This window comes from Octopus sinensis, linkage group LG14 (assembly GCF_006345805.1).
Source record: "Octopus sinensis linkage group LG14, ASM634580v1, whole genome shotgun sequence".
In the NCBI taxonomy this organism is placed as follows: Eukaryota; Metazoa; Mollusca; class Cephalopoda; order Octopoda; family Octopodidae; genus Octopus; species Octopus sinensis.
The window spans coordinates 63119610-63135437 of record NC_043010.1 but is presented as its reverse complement, the minus strand read 5'-3'; the positions used below and the strand labels follow the sequence as shown (position 1 = coordinate 63135437).

Sequence of the window (15828 nt, the reverse complement as noted above, 5' to 3'; positions counted from 1 at the left end):
TCATCATGGACTAGTGAATTTTGAAAGAGGGGCCTTGCAAGTCTACCAGATAGATGGAAGAGCATTGTGGAAAATGAAGGAAAGTATATTTTAGATTAAAAAAGAATTTTGTTAATCTTAATTTTGAAAAATAAAAGAAGTGTAGAAAAACCGTATTATTTATGGGAAGACCCAATTTATTGCAGATAAATTTGAACAGCAAATTCTTAAATAGACCCCCAAGGGTCATGTGGACCTTGGTTGAGAATCACTACTCCAGGGGGGTTGATTAAATAAATATGATACCGGTCAAATACTGGGGTCTTTATCATTGACTGATCCCACCAACATCATCACCATCACATGGAAATGTGATGAAGTTATTATTATAAAAGTCATTATTATAAAATTCGCAAATATGTAGGGTTGGCAGAATCATTAGAGCGTCAGACAAAATGGCTTGTGCTATTGGTTGTGGCTCCTTTTGTTCTGAGTTCAAATCCTGCTGAGGTCAACTTTGTTCTCTTTATTTTCGGGCTTGATAAAAAAAGACTGCCAGCCAAACGCTGGGGTTGATATAATCAACTTAATTCTTCCTTTAAAAACTGCTGGCCTTGTGCCAAAATTTGAAACCATTTAAGGCAGCAATCTAGCGGAATTGTTGGTACGTTGGAATAAATGCTCAGTAGCATCTCTTCTGGGTCTTTCTACTGTGAGTTCCAATTCCACTAGGGTTCACTTTGCTTTTCCTTCATTCAGGGTCAACAAATTAAAGTACCAGTCACCTACTGGACTCAATGTAATCCACTATCCCCTAAATTGCTGACTTTGTGCCAAAATTAGAAAAAATTTTATTAGTTTTATTATTATTAAGGTGGTGAGCTGGCAGAAACGTTAGCACACCGGGCGAAATGCCTAGCAGTATTTCGTCTGCCGTTACGTTCTGAGTTCAAATTCCACCAAGGTCGACTTCCCCTTTCATCCTTTTGGGGCGATAAATTAAGTACCAGTTATGCACTGGGGTCAATATAATCGACTTAATCCGTCTGTCCTTGTTTGTCCTCTCTGTGTTTAGCCCCTTGTGGATAGTAAAGAAATGGGTATTTCGTCTGTCATTACGTTCTGAGTTCAAATTCCACCAAGGTCGACTTTGCCTTTCATCCTTTTGGGGTCAATTAAATAAGTACCATTTATGTACTGGGGTTGAAGTAATCAACTTAATCCCTTTGTCTGTCCTTGTTTGTCCCCTTTATGTTTAGCCCCTTGTGGGCAGTAAAGAAATAAGAGACATTAGCTCACTGGGCGAAATGCTTAGCAGTATTTCATCTGCCGTTACGTTCTGAGTTCAAATTCCACCGAGGTCGACTTTGCCTTTCATCTTTTTGGGGTTGATAAATTAAGTACCAGTTGAGTGTTGGGTTCGATATAATCGACTAACCCTCTCCCCAAAATTCCAGGCCTTGTGCCTATAGTAGAAAGGATTATTATTATTATTATTAAGGTGGTGAGCTGGCAGAATCGTCAGCACACTGGACGAAATGCTTAGCGGCATTTTGTCTGTCTTCATGTTCCAAATTGAAATTCTGCCGTGGTCAGCTTTGCCTCTCATCCTCTTGGCATCGATGAAATAAGTACCAGTTACACACAGGGGTTGATGTAATGGACTTGCTCCCTCCCCCCCCCCAAATTTCAGGCCTTGTGCCTATAATAATAATAATAATTATTTTTTTTTTTTTATTATTATTTGTGTTGTTATCGTATTACTATATCAGAGAATATCTGTTTTGTTATAATTCCACTGCCAAGACAATCACTTGATCCGTTTGTAAAGACTGGAGCATAGCCACAACATCCTCGGTGCTGTGAAGATGTTTGGATTTCAAACAATGAGCAACCAATGAAAACATGTGCCCCTCCCCTCCACACACATACATGTGTAGATTCTTGCTGTTTATTTGAAATGTTGAGGTTTTGAACGACAGAAAAATAATTGATGAAACGCAAAGAAGCCAAATAAGAAAACCAAAGAACAAGAAGTCGAAAAGAAAATATTAATATATGTATATACAGATGCACACACAAATATATAAGTATATATATATATATATACACACACACACATGCACACATATATATATATATATATATATATATATATATATATATATATATATATGTGTATACTTTATGTATATGAATGTAGTATTGTTTAAAATGAAATGAAAACATTTTTTTAATGGAAAATAAGTGAAAATAATAAAGAAAAAAATGCAATTGATAATTTAAATTGAATCGGGGCGAGAGAGCTCTGAAAGAAATGACACCAAAAAGAAAAAAAAGTCACATTTTTAAACACTTTGAAATCAGAAAATGAAGGGAAGAGGGATTGCCCCCTCCTGATGCAAAAAATAAAAATAATAATAATAATAAAAACAAAACAAACCAAAGACTCAACTGTTTATCCCCCTGGACCCTTCTAATCTCCATGAATATTGTCTTTATAACAACTGCTGTCATTTTACTTTTTTTTTTTTTACCATTTTTTCTCCCATCTATTTTTGTCTTTTTTTTTTCTCCTGACCATTCACAAAACTTAAAGGATTGCACCATTAACAGACGAAATGAAATGTTTCATTTTTTTTTTTAAACCTTTTCTTCCAATGTTTCACCAATTGGACACTTGTTTTTTTTTTCTTTTAAAAGACTCTGAAACTCTTGAGAAGAGAGAAGAACCGAAGAACCATTCTATTCTCACATCCCCTTCCTCGTAGATTAGTCTGTTGTCATGTGAACTACTTTATATTCCTCTTGCTTCCTTTATGGTCAGTCACACACACACACACACACACATATATGTATTATATATATATAGCTTATTGACTTTTTGTTGTCTGGCCTTAAGGTCTGGACTATACTGAATCTGTTTGTAAATGTTTAAACTGGTTTTAACTGGTTTGGAATGAGCTGGTCTAATGTATGCTGGTTCACGCTAATCTGGTCTTGTCTAAATTGATTTGGTCTAATCTTGTCCAACCGACTAAATTAGATCTTGTTTAAGCTGGTTGAAGCTGATTCTACCTTGTCTAAACTGACGTGGTCTGATGTCATCTAAACTGGCTAAGGTTGATCTGAATTCTGTCTAAACTGGTTTCATCTGGGCTAGTCTAAACTGGTTGAGGTTGGGCCAGTCTGGTCTAGTCTAGGCAGACCAGTTTGGTCTGGTTTTGCACTGAAAAATGGTTTTGGAATGGTCTGATTAAGAGAGCTGTAAACTGGACTGGACTATTTTAAGAACGATTTAGTTTGCCCTGGTTTGCTGTACTTTAATGATTTTGCTGGTCTGGCATGGTTGGGAGGTTAATGACACCTGTGCAACATGCTATATAAATTGTCATGTTTATTTGTTTATATATTTGTATATATGTGTGTGTGTGTGTCTGTGTAGGGTTGTACTGCTTAGCTGTACATACAAGCATAATATATGTGAATGAATGTGTATGTGTGTGTGTGTGTGTGTATATATATATATATATATGGGTGTGTGTGTGTTTATATACATACATTCTATTCTAAAATGGACGTTTTGATGTTTTAAAATATTTTAGAAAGAAAGAAAAATAAACCAAAATAGAATTTTGTAGAAATCTTTTTTTATATAATTTTTATATTTATATTTTATTAATTTTTTTAATCATTGGACAGTATTTTTTTATTTAAATTTTTCTTTATATTTAAAAGGTTTTTTTTACATTTGTTCTTTAGTTTTATTTCCCAAAAAAAAAAAACCATGTTTTCAATTGGTGGAACTGTTCCACATTCTTCATTCTGTGGAATCGATGTGTCGGTGTGCAAGCAGTTATGTGTATATACTTATGTAAAGACAGATATGTTCTACCAAAGTTTAGCAAGATTTTCGTTGAACAGAGCTGCAAATATAATATCCAAAAATGCATAATACTATACAATGTAATATAGATTTCAAAAACATATCAAAACCCTCACAAAGAATTCACTGCAGGTCTGTGGAATTGTCTCTGTCTAAACCTTAACATTACATACTATTTCCTGTCTTTCTCCTCCCGCTCTGCCTCTTTCTCCTCTCTTGTCTTCTCTTGAAACCTTTTCTACCAATGTTGCCATGAGCCAACAATGGAGCCTCCACATGGTCACTCAAGATGCCAGAAATTACAGCTAAATCTCCCTCAAATCACATCCTCGGCCACACTCTAAAACTGAATAAATGACAGGTGTGTCATGGCTGGCTGGAACATCTTTGACCATTGGTCTGTTCACTCCAGGTTGACCTAGGGTCAATCACCAGCATCACCATCACCACCATCATCACCATCCACTCGTCTTGTATAAAATAATCATTACTATAACATTATTATTATTATTATTATTATTATTATTATTAGCAAAGTGAATTAGTTGAGTGGGTTACAACATCAAATTGCTTAGCAGTATTTGTTCTGACTCTTTCACTTTCTGAGTTCAAATCCTGCTGAGGGCAGCTTTACCTTTCACCCTTTCAGAGTCAATAAAATAAAGTACCAGTCAAGTACTGGGGTCAACGTAATCAACTGACCCTCCTTCCCACTAAAAAATTGCTGGCTTTGCGCCAAAGTTTGAAACCATTATAATTATTATTGTTGTTCCGCTGAGGTCGACTTTGCCTTTCATCCTTTCAGGGTTGATAAATTAAGTACCAGTGAAACACTGGGGTCATTGTAATCGACTGATCCCCTCCCTACAAATTTCAGGCCTTGTGCCTATAATAGAAAGGATTATTATCATTATTGTCATTATTATTATTATAAGATGGTGCGAATGGCAGAACTGTTAGCACATTGGAAAAGATATTTCACCGTACTTCGTCTGACTCTTTACATCAGTGAATCTCAACCATGGACCTCCCCCAGGGCCTCATGTGGCCCTCAATGGTCCTCCTGCGATAAATATAATAAATTTTTCTTTAATTGACTTGCATTTTACTTTTCTTTTTTTTTGTTTTTTTTGTTTTTTTTCTTTCTTTTTTTTTTTTTTTTGGTACAGCCCCCTAAAAAGATCCAGGTTTTGGATCTGGCCCAGGTAGTAAAATGGTTGAGAGCCACTGCTTCATAATCTGAGTTCAAATCATGCTGAGGTCAATCTTGCTTTCATTCCTCTTTGGTTGATAAAATAACGTACCAGGAAAGTACTGGGGTCCATGGTATCTACTAACCTCTATCCCCTCCAAATCCTGGCTTTATACCTTAATGAAAAATCCATCTTTATTATTGAAGATAGAGAAATGGCAGAATCAGGAGAGCATCATACAAACTGCCTTGTTGAATTTTTTCCAGGTCCTTTATGTTCTAAGTTCAATTCCTGCCAAGGTCAACTGTGCTGGTCATTCTTTTAGGGGTCAATAAAATTATGCAGCAGTCCAGTGGTGGGAGTCCATTTTGAGCCTTTAACATTTAAACTCCTCTGGTCACACACACTCTGTGCCTGTCCGGCATTTGGAGACTAGTTCTGTTTCATGTTGCTATTAGCTACAACCGGACAAAGCCAAGGCAATCCACTACATACTGTGGACACGGTCCCTAATCCCAGATGCCCTGGATCTCTTCCTCGCCGTTGGGCCAGTTGTGGATAAGTCCAGGTGTGTTGTAAAGGATTGTGCACCCTTCTCATCACTGGAAACAAATCTTTGCACAGACTTCGGTCCATCCAGCTTAAATATTCTCCCTGATTTACATTCAAACTGTCCAGCTCTGACCTCTCATACCTATCCTACAATGTCGTTCAAACCATAAACAATCACACCATCAAAGTCCCAAAGCAGCAAGATAATCCATGATTAATCCAAAACAATGGGAATAAATAAGGATTACATTTGACAGAATAATCTGAATGCCGAAGGGGGTAATCACCCACCCCTCCCCCCTCATTGCACCTCTTTTAGAAATTATTCCCCCCCATCCCATATATATTTATGACTGTTTACTCTTTCTTCACTTACTCCTCTTCATTGGCCCCTGGGTGGTAGTGAAGTGACATCTGTCCCCACCCCACTCCACTTACTCTGTACCAATCATCATCTCATTTGTTCAGAGAACTTCTGCATGATGACTCAGAGCGCTAAAAATAGCAGCCTAAACTCCCTTCAGATCTCACCTTTTTCTCTTCAAAAAAGATACTGAAGGATATGGCTTTGGGTTCCTTACAAAAGATTGGATGGTCACGGATGGAATTCCTTTGATCAGGGTTTACCTAATACTAAATAACAACAGCTCTGGGGCCCCAAGTCAGTTGATTGTGACAATTTAATCCTCTCATTTCTGATGTCTGTGTTAAACCCTTAAATTTCTATACACTGGGCCCTGGTGTTAAACCCTTATATTTCTGTACACTGGGCCCTGGTGTTAAACCCTTATATTTCTGTACACTGGGCCCTGGTGTTAAACCCTTATATTTCTATACACTGGGCCCTGGTGTTAAACCCTTATATTTCTGTACACTGGGCCCTGGTGTTAAACCCTTATATTTCTGCACACTGGGCCCTGGTGTTAAACCCTTATATTTCTATACACTGGGCCCTGGTGTTAAACCCTTATATTTCTGTACAGTGGGCCCTGGTGTTAAACCCTTATATTTCTATACACTGGGCCCTGGTGTTAAACCCTTATATTTCTGTACACTGGGCCCTGGTGTTAAACCCTTATATTTCTATACACTGGGCCCTGGACCCTAGCCGTAACCAAATAAGGCTTTGCGGTGTTTGGGAGAGAACAGACACATTGTATTTGTCACAGGTGAATCTAAAGACCCAGTCTAAGGAATATGATTTGTTAGCAGTCTTCTATGAAAATATGTCCAGACGAGGGAGAAACACTACTTTGCTTGGAAATGGGTGAGGGTTGATGACAGGAAAAGCATCCAGCCGTAGCACAATCTGTCTCAGTGAATCTCATCTGATCCTTGCAAGCATGGAAAACTGGGCATCAAAGCAATGTTGATGATGATGATGATGGGTCTAATATTTCAAATTGGAGCAAGGTAAATTACTTGATCCCAGGGGCATGAAAGACAGGATCAACTGTAGCCAGATTTTTAACTCCGAATGATAAAAGACAAAACATTCTGACAGCAACTTGTACAGGAAGGGCTGACTGCCTTTAACACTTTCTGAGTAATAATAATAATAATAAGAAGAAGAAGAAGAATGGGTTCAAATTTTAGCACAAAGCTAGCACCGCTGGGGGAGGGGTCTTGTTGATTACCTCAACCCCAGTATTCAACTGGTACTTATCAATCTCCAAAAGGATGAAAGGTAAGGTCAACCTCAGTGGAATTTGAACTTAGAACATGAAGACAGACAGAATGCAGGTAGACATATTGCCCAGCGTGCTTACAATCCTGCCTCCACACTGCCTTGTTGATAATAATGATGATAATAATAATAATTATTATTATTCAGGTCACTTCCTGGAATCGAACTCGGAATCTTGGGGTTAGTAGCCCGCGCTCTTAACCACTATGCCATATACCTGAAAAAAATAAATAAATAAATATTAATTGTTTCAAATTTTAATGCAAGGTCAGCAGCCTGTGGGGTTAAGCAATTACATCAACACCACTACTTGACCAGTACTTGGTTTTTTCTTTTTGACCCTGAAATGGTGAAAGGCAAAAATTGACTTTGGTGGAATTTGAACTCAGAATGTAAAGAGTCAGACAAAATACCACCAGGTATTTTGTCTGATGTGCTAATGATTCGGCTATTTTGCTGTCTTAACAACAACAACAACAACAACAATAATAATGATAATGCTTACGAATTTTGGCGCATGGCCAGCAATTAAGGGCAAGGGGGGGAGTAAGTTGATTGCATTGGAAACGCCCCATCCCACTCAATTGATATTTATCGACCCTGAGAAAGATAAAAAGCAGTCGACTTTGGCAGAATTTGAACAAATACACACACACACACATATATAACAGATGGACAAAATGCCCCTCAGCATTTTATCCAAAATTGCTAATGATTCTACTAGCTCACCACTTTGGTACTACTCATCATCATCATTGTTCGACCATGGTCGAGACAATGGAATTTACCATGCTACGCCAGACTTCACGGTCCACCATAGCATTACGGAGGTCCTGTTGCTGGATGCCTGTATCCCTGGAGATTATATCAGGGTAGGAGAGTGTGCGCCCTCTGGTATTGCGAGTAGATGGCTTCCAGAGGAGAAGAGTAGAAATTGCCTCGTTTTCAGCTCTACAACAATGTCCAGCAAACTGGACTCTCCTACCTTTCACAAGAGATGACACAGGTGGTAGTTTCCCATATATTTGTACTTTGGTTGGATGACGCTTCCACGAGAGATTTTGAGCTCTCGAAAGGAGGCGAGTGTAGGTTCCATCCAACTGCCTCTCAAGCTTCTTTGATACTACTACTACTACTACTACTAATAATAATAATAATAATAATAATGGATGTTAAATGATGATTTTGGGTTCAGGAAATAAATGTATTGATTCATCCATTATGCATCATGTCACGTTGGATTGGAAGGCTGCTTGTGTCACGTGACGAGTGGTAGGTCAGGTGACCATTTGGGAAGGGCTGCTTCGGGGTTGCACAATCTCAACCTCTGTATACAGTGGAGTGAACAAAGTACGGACTTAGAGCAGCATTTTGACACTGAGCATCATCATCAACAACAACATCATCATTATCAAGCATAAATATACAGTCACACAGTCATATACACAGGGTCATGGGAGAGCTGAATGCTTCATACATACATGTGTGTGTATACATACATACATACATACATACATACATACATACATACATACATGTATATATATATATGTATACATATATGTATATGTATATATATATTATATATATATATATATATATATATATATATATATAATATATATATATATATATATATGCCAGGGTAGTTTTCAACCAAGGTACTTATGACCTTTAGGGGTCCATATAAAATGTTAAAATTAATGTGCAATAAATTTGATTATACTTTTTTTTTTACAATACACAAAATATTTTAACAATTTTCTTATAAAATTCCTAATAATATACAATTAAAAAATTTAATAGGAGTCTTTAAGCATTCTATGGCTCGTGGGGCCCATCAGAATAAAATAGGTATTAAAAGGGTCCATAAATAATATATGGTTGAAAATCACTGATATTTATATTTTGAATCAAAACAAGAGATTGAAAATGTTTGATATTACTTATTTACCATTACACATGTTTCGTTTGCTAATAGGAGTAAACACAAAATTGTGCATATAGGTGTAGAAATGACTGTGTGGTGAGTAGCTTGCTTACAAACCACATGGTTCTGGGTTCAGTCTCACTGCATGGCACCTTGGACGAGTGTCTTCTCTGATAGCCTCGGGCTTACCAAAGTTGTCTGGTATTTTACCAATCTAGATATTTGTAGCTGTCACATGTCCTGCAGCTGTCCTACCATCTTGCCCTATCCTCTCCTTGGACGAGTGTCTTCTATGATAGCCTCAGGCTGACCAAAGCCTTGTGAGTGGATTTGGTAGACGGATACTGAAAGAAGCCCGTCGTATATATGTATGCGCGTGTATATGTTTGTGTGTCTGTGTTTGTCCCCCCAACATACGTAGCCATATTTCGTCTGCCACTACGTTCTGAGTTCAAATTCCACCAAGGTCAGCTTTGCCTTTCATCCTTTCGGGGTCGATAAATTAAGTACCAGTTACGTGCTGGGGTCAAACTAACCGACTTAATCCGTTTGTCTCCTCTGTGTTTAGCCCCTTGTGGGTAGTAAAGAAATAGGTATTTCATCTGTCTTTACATTCTGAGTTCAAATTCCGCTGAGGTCGACTTTGCTTTTCAATTTTCAGGGTTGATAAATGAAGAACCAGTTACATACAGGGGTTGATCTAACCAAATGCCCCCACCAAAACAAAATTTCAGTCTTTGTGCCTAGAGTAGAAAAGAATATTACATCAATGTTTAATTCTCTCTCTCTCTCTGCAAAAACTGTTTTCCAGAATTTTCAGCTCATGCATCGCTCACACTGTTATAATATCTACATAAGGATTTGGAATTCTGAAATAAGCAGATGTTGGATTTTAACCCAGTCTATATAATATGTGTGTGTATGTGTATGTGTGTTTGGATATATATTTGAAAGAGTAAAGTATTCGATGCATGTCATGGAGTATTTTTTTTTCATTCATTCACTCGAAGCAATTTGCAATCATTCACTATGCTGAGGTTCATGATTCTTTCAGTCTTGAAGGAAACTTGAGAAATAAGAAATGGGTAACTCAAGATCAGTGAAAGATTAATGCCTCAACACAGTTCTATATTTAAGAGATGAGGAATTATGTACATTATTTACATTTGACAGATATTTGTCCTCATCTTGTTTGTTATTAACACATTTCAGCTGATATACCCTCCAACTTTCATCAGCTATCTTGGGGAAATTTCGAACCTGGGTTCTCATTCCTAAGGTATTTTTCCATGTTATTATTATTGTTTTTATTCAAGTCACTGGCTGGAATTGAACTCGGAATCTTGGGGTTAGTAGCCTGCTCTCTTAACCATTATGCCAATTATGGAGTGAATTTTTAGGGCTTATAAATCTAATATTTTCCTATCCTTCCTTAATACCAGTTCCCATATGCTATTCATTTCTGCACTTGGCCTGCTTAGGAGGTTGTTGTGTCCTAGCACATGTGCTGCTTCTCAACAACAAAGATGAGGGCAAATATCTGTCAAATGTAAATAATGTAAATAATGTATTAGTGCCTCAACTTGAAAAAAATAGACACACACACACACATATTCAGGGGATGGACAAAAAATGAGAATACCTTGTTAAATGGAAATTTAATTATTTAATACAGGACAGGTCCACCTTTGGCATCAACCATAGCTTTAATACCCTGAGGTATTGGCTCATACAAGCTAAGAACTTTTGATGCACCATAAATGTTCAGTTATATTAAGATCCTATGACTGGGGGTTCCTGTTCAAGTGGTCTTCTTTACTCTTGTGTTCATCTTGCCAATTTTGAATAACGAGTGCCACCTTGGCTGGCTTCCGGGCTGGTGGTACGTAAAAAGCATCAACCGATCATGGCTGTTGCCAGCCTCCCCTGGCACCTGTGCTGGTGGCACATAAAAAGCACCCACTATACTCATGGAGTGGTTGGCATTAGGAAGGGCATCCAGCTGTAGAAACACTGCCAGATCAGACTGGAGCCTGGTGCAGCCTCCTGGCTTCCCAGACCCTGGTCGAACCATCCAACCCATGCTACAATGAAAAACGGACATTAAACGATGATGATGATGATGATTACCCTGTAAATCACTGCATTCTCATCCTACAAGATTGCACTACCATCAAAGGATAATGTTTGTACCAGAAGCTGGACTGCAGCACTCATGGCTGTTTATCTCCCTTTATGCCAAACGTTTCTTTTACATTTTGTCTCTGGTGAATGATGAGGCTGGTCACTCGATGAGGGTTCCAGTTTGTTCGATCAACAGAACAGCCTGCTCATGAAATTAACATGCAAGTGGCCGAGCACTCTACAGACACGTGTGTACTGTGAACATAGTTATGAGAGGAGATTCAGTGTGACACAGAATGTGCCAAAACTGGCCCCTTTGTATTACTGGTATAACTCATTTTTTCCAACTGGGTGAACTGGGGCAATGTGAAATAAAACATCTTGTCCATCCAGGAATTGAACTCGTGAGGCGAATACACTAACCGCAAGCCATGCAACTTCACTGATATAAGCTACGACCCTTGAGTGCCATGCCCCAGCATGGCCACAGTCTAATAACAAATCAGTGAAAGAAGCACTTTGTAAGGACAGCGGGGCATGACCAAGAGGATAGTGGGATGATGGGCAGCCAGGAGTGTGGTGGCCAGCAGTTTCTGTTCTGTCTTTGGCTCCGGGTATTTTTGGGTGGTGAGGTAAGTTTAACCTTCAAACAGCCCAGTTTACCTGGCTGTAGATAGGTACCATGCAGATGGAACGACCCACAGCCCCGAGCAGTGGCACCTCTGTTGATAGGATGAGTGATTTGTTAGTTATTATTGCAGAGTAGTATTTTTTCCTGCTTGGGAAAAGCAATCTGTGAGAGGCTGTCATTCATCCAGGTGGAGATTTATCTCACCTCCATTTAATACTGGAAATACTAGGCCAGGGTTCATATGACCCTTGGGGATCCGTGTAAGACTTTGTTGTTAAAATTTACATGCAATAAAATTGGTTACACTTCAACCATATCAAGGGGGTAGAAGTGGCTGTGTGTGGGGTCCATCGGAATAAAATAGGTATTAAAAGGGTCCATAAATAAAATATGGTTGAAAATCACTGATATCTATATTTTGAATCAAAAGAAGAGATTGAAAAATGTTTGATATTACTTATTCACCATTACACATGTTTCATTTGCTAATAGGAGTTAACACAAAATTGTGCATATAGGTGTAGAAGTGGCTGTGTGATGAGTAGCTTACTTACCAACCACATGGTTCCGGGTTCAGTCCCACTGCATGGCACCTTGGGCAAGTGTCTTCTACTATAGCCTCAGGCTTACCAAAGTTGTCTGGTATTTTATCAATCTAAATATTTGTAGCTGTCACATGTCCTGCAGCTGTCCTACCATCTTGTCCCGTCCTCTGCTCACAGAAGACAAACCCTGGGGTTGTGTCCTGTCCCCTGCATACAAGAAACAGACCCAGAAGCTGGATTACTCCCCATTAGGTCATCGACTGGAATTGTCCCAAGGCCATTGTGCTGGTTGTTGTGGCATAAAGGTATATAGCAAATGCTTGCCTCAGTCTGCTAGGTTGACAACTTGCTCCACTCATACTGAACCGGTTGAGTGATCAAGCTCACAAAAATGCCTCGGTATGATTGCTTGATCTGCCAAAAACAATAGCCAAATGTTCCTCAAATCTTACCCTACTGTCCTAAAAAAAGGACGGACACATTGGATAATATATTCCCTAATATAGAAATTACTCAGGACGGTCATGGCTAGAATGTCTCCTGATCATATGGCTGCTTGAACGTTGCTGTCCTAGGGTCAAACATCAACAAGAGATCAGCCGTAAGACAGATGATACAGTGTGTTGTTGTTGTTGTTGTTTTCGAGTGACCTTAGAAGGATCAGTTTCACCACATTATTAAACAAAAACTTTGGGAGCATAATTAAACAGGGGCAGACCAAAAGAGAGGGCCTGAGGGGAATGTGTTCCACTCAAGAAAAGAAGTGCACCCTTCTAAATAATGTTATTATACCCTTTTTCTCGTGGAATTGTATTCTCTTCCAGCCTTGTACCCTCCTTTCAAAAAATTCCAGGGACTTTGCTTTTTAAACATGAAATCCTGGTGAGAAGTTTTAATTTAGAATTACTTTAAAATATGAAAATTGTGGTGGTGTTGATAATGACTGTGATGATGTATCATACAAATGTCAAAATGGCCAGAGCCTTTTCACAGTCCTCCACTCAACCTGTGATCCAACATAGAAATTCCCAAGCGCAGCCGTATCTCCAACCTCACCATTGTAAACAGAACCAACAAGCATCAAGGAGAGGATTACCAAAGCTCAGCTCAGACAGACAGATCACTTGATCCATCAGAATGGCTCCATGATGCAGCAACAGCCATTCTATGGAGAACTGGAGCATGGCAATTTAGCCCTAGGATTACTCAAAGAAGAGGCTCAAGGGGAACCTCAAATTCTACCTGAATTGGGCCCTAAACTGTAATCATATGAATACGGGACCATGGGTGTATTCTTATGTGAGTGGCCCACTGGAGCTTCAAGGAATTAGTCAACATTTGAGCTGAGGGGTGATCGCAGCACTTCTAGGCAAGATTTGAGAGACAGAGAAAATCTTCCTTTCCTTCTTGTTCACAAAATGTTCCATTCTCCACTTATGGCTCTGTCTGAGCAACTGATTTTGGTCTCAGAACTCAGATGCTCATTCACAGGCAATGAAAGCATATTTCATTATCTTCCTTGGATTATGACTGTCTACCATCACATACATAGAAACATGTATATATATATACATTCGTACACATGTGTGTGTGGGTATATATACGTATATATAATTAATCCCAAAAATTGAAGAAAAAACACAGGAAAAAACGACAATGCGAGGACATGGTATATATATATACTTGGTCAGAAGTGAGGGCTTGTGGCATTTACTAAATCTATCGAATATGGTGTTGATAAAGGAAATCAAGCTATTTTCGTGCTTGTGATCTAGAAACATGTTCATCATTAACGGTAAGAGATTGGTTTCGTTTATTTGCCACTCCGTTTTTTGCGTATGTGAATCGCAGGGTTCGTCGTATTTGGAAAATCCACTTATAGAAAATGGAAAAAACAGTCTTTGACTGCCATTTCTAATTCCTCCGGTATGCGGCGAGGCAGCCTGCTGCCCGCCCTTTAATTATTTTCACTATATATATATATATATATATATATATATATATATATATATATATATATATATATATATATATATATATATATATATGTAGAGAGAGAGAGTAAAACAAGTAAACAGTTAGTCTTGATATATATATAAGAAAACATATATACATATATACATATAGACACACAAATAGATACATTAATTAAATATTCTCAGAAGATAAACACATATGAAAGAGAGAGAGAGAGAGAGAAATAAATTTACAATTAGCATAAAAAATGCCGAATTCTCAGGTGAGAATGCACCTGTTTTTTAATTGTTTATTATATATTCACACACACACACGTATTTACTTATTAAAAGGTATTACATGTTTATTCATATGCAGGCTGCAGGGGCTTCGTGTAAGAAGCAGACCCGAAGTGGTCCAAAGAAAGATCCTATATTTGTCAGACCTGTTTAAATGATAAATGCAGCATTTGCTATTTAGACAGGTATGATGAGTGTACACACACATGTACACATGCAAAGAGAAAGAGAAATAGGTTGGTTTATAGATAATCCAATAATATAGAGTCTGTGGTCAGCATAAGTAAGTTGCATTGTTCTATGTGCATGTTAAGATGGCAGCAATGTACAGGTAGCTGGGTGAATGGGTGGCTGGATGGCTGGCTGAATCCCGAAGTCCTTCAAGATGTGAGATCAGGAAACCATGTTTGTGTGTGTCCTGTGTAAGATATTTAATAATATTAACCCTTTTCTTACCATATTTCTGTGTTTCTTTCAATTAATTTTAAATATAACAAAGACTTTAGTAAAATAACTTAGTTATCATTCAGCTAGTGTTAGGAACATAAATTGTGACTAAGTTTTGGTGGAAGAATTTAATTCAAAACTTATGAAAACAAGACATTTGTACTCAGAGCCAGAGGCGGTTTCAGCCGGGTTGGTAACGAAAGGTTTAAACGAACAGCAGAACTTGAAGCAATCCTGTGCTGTTACACCAAGAAGATTTCTTTCACTGAAATAAATGAGCCAATGGGAAACGATGAATGATGTGATGCTATGATATCCTGAATGAGAATGTGATCAACACATGATATACTGTGAGATATGTCTATAATAATAACAGCAGATATCATGTTGGTTGGTTGGTTGGTTGATTTCTCCAGTTATGCTTTGCATTGTATAGAGATAGAGAGCAAGAGAGAGAGAAAGACAGAGTAAAAGAGAGACAGAGAAAGAGTTAAGAGGTGCTAGATGAGTGTCTCTTAAGGCGGTGAGCTGGCAGAATCGTTAGTACACCAGGCGAAATGCTTAGTGGTATTTTGTCTGCCGTTACGTTCTGAGTTCAA

At 38.2% G+C, this 15828-nt stretch overlaps 1 long non-coding RNA gene across 1 annotated transcript in view; it reads right to left on the bottom strand.

Annotated features, from left to right (window-relative positions):
- Positions 1 to 1722: 1722 nt before the first annotated feature.
- Positions 1723 to 15828, bottom strand: part of LOC118766116 — a 15724-nt gene continuing 1618 nt past the window's right edge. Inside the window, exon 2 of the long non-coding RNA XR_005002040.1 lies at positions 1723 to 1897. This is a non-coding gene — a long non-coding RNA (uncharacterized LOC118766116). The remainder of the gene's footprint in view (positions 1898 to 15828) is intronic.